The following is a 1,762-nucleotide window of genomic DNA, read 5'->3' on the forward strand; positions in this document are numbered from 1 at the left end:
TGTCGCGCACACTCTTTTCAAGCCCGCCAGCGCCCGACTCCGGCGTCCTCAGGCAGCGCTCGCTGCGAGCGCTCACTTCAGAGCTTGACGTGGGACCACCTCCCCCGCCCCAATTTGGGAGAAAACCAGGAGCAGGACAGGAATAGAAATAAAATCGGGAGAGATTTGGAGGGAGACGCAAGGAATGAGGCTGCGACGGTGAGAGATACCCTCAACGAGGCTAAGAGACAGCAGAAAGCTAGGTAGAGACAGAGGAGCGCAGCAGGGGACTGGGAGACCCGGAGTCCAAGGGGGGAGCACAGCCCGAGGAGGTGGTGACACTCAACCCATCTCCACCCTGGAGTCACCTCAGGGCGCCGCGGCCCCAGCCCCATCTCCCGTGGACGCTGAGAAAACCAGTCTTGCATCCAGGAATTGGGAATTAGCCCTAAAACTTGTGCCAACCTGACAGGTCCAGGCCGGGAGGGAGGGAGGCAGACTCCCTCCAGCCTTAAGGGCGCGTTTTCCCTGGGGTCAGTGCCAGAGGTTGGGGGCTCTAGGCCGGGATCCAAACACTTCGCCCAGGGCTTGTCTCACCTTGCTCTGTGCGAGCCAAGGGAAGTCTTTCACGAAGGTCCGCAAATGCCAGGACCAGGCCTCAGGCTCTCCCTTCGCAGTGGAGTCTTTGTGTGATTTTGTGGAGGTCATATCTCCTACCAGAACCCCAGTTTCCACTTATAAATGCGGGGACAATAGCGACCTCTTGGAGTAATTGTGACAATGACAAGCTAAAGAGAGAAGGATATGGAAGTCCCCAGCGGAGGGGCAGGGCGATTGTGGCAAGGGGGCTGGCCTGGGTCCCCAGCACCTGCTGCGTGGTATTCCAAGCGGGCTTCCTAGCCTCTGTGGTGCTGAACCCAGGCAGGACCCATGGAGTCTCCAGGCTTGGTTTCTCTGGATGCCTCAGTTGTACCTCTTCCCTGCAGGCTCCCTGGCACCTGTAGTCCTGCACCCTTACCTGATCTCCCTTCCTGGACTCTGGAAATTTAAGCAATTGTGATCTCCACGCCTTTTCCATTAGCTTCTGGAAGCCATCCTAGCTGGCCTCTCAGGACCCGGGATCTCTCTTCCTACCAGATCCGGAAGGCTCTTTGGGAGTGTTACCTTCTTCAACCTCCAGCAGTGGGAGCAGTGCTGAAGTTACCCCTTCACTCCACTGTATCACTGATGCAGCACAGTTATGGGTGTCCGCTGTAGGTTAGGGACAGACTCTGCCTGCATGGTGCTTACAACAGGACAGGGTGACAAATAAGCCATCAAGTCTACAATGTCAGGAGGTTATGAATTCTACAAAGACAACTAAAGCAAGAGAAGGAGACAAAGTGATGAAGACTATTTTACTATATGGTGCGATCAGGGAAGGCCAATCTGAGCTAATTACATTTGAGCAGAGACCTGAAAGAAGGGAGGTAGAAGCGGAAACCTGGGGCCAGAGAGAGGGAGGCAAATGTGCAAAGGTCCTAGGGCAGTATGATGTTTGTCAGAAAGGAGGCGTATGTGTCCATGAGCCATAAGCTGACTCTCATCTGGAGCTACCAGCCCTGTTGATAGCCCCATTCCTCTCAGCCTGACCTCTTTTCCTTTCTTCCAACACTCTGGTCAGAATGCTGCCTCAGAGCCGTGCGCTGGCTGCTCTAAACTAATAGTGCTTTCCCTTGTCAGCTCATGAATGGCTGCTTTTTATACATCAGGTTAGCTCAAATGTCAAATGCTGCTTCCTTGG

The sequence above is a fragment of the Fukomys damarensis genome, unplaced genomic scaffold (assembly GCF_012274545.1).
Source record: "Fukomys damarensis isolate Sample0158 unplaced genomic scaffold, DMR_v1.0_HiC HiC_scaffold_16, whole genome shotgun sequence".
NCBI classification, from domain to species: Eukaryota; Metazoa; Chordata; class Mammalia; order Rodentia; family Bathyergidae; genus Fukomys; species Fukomys damarensis.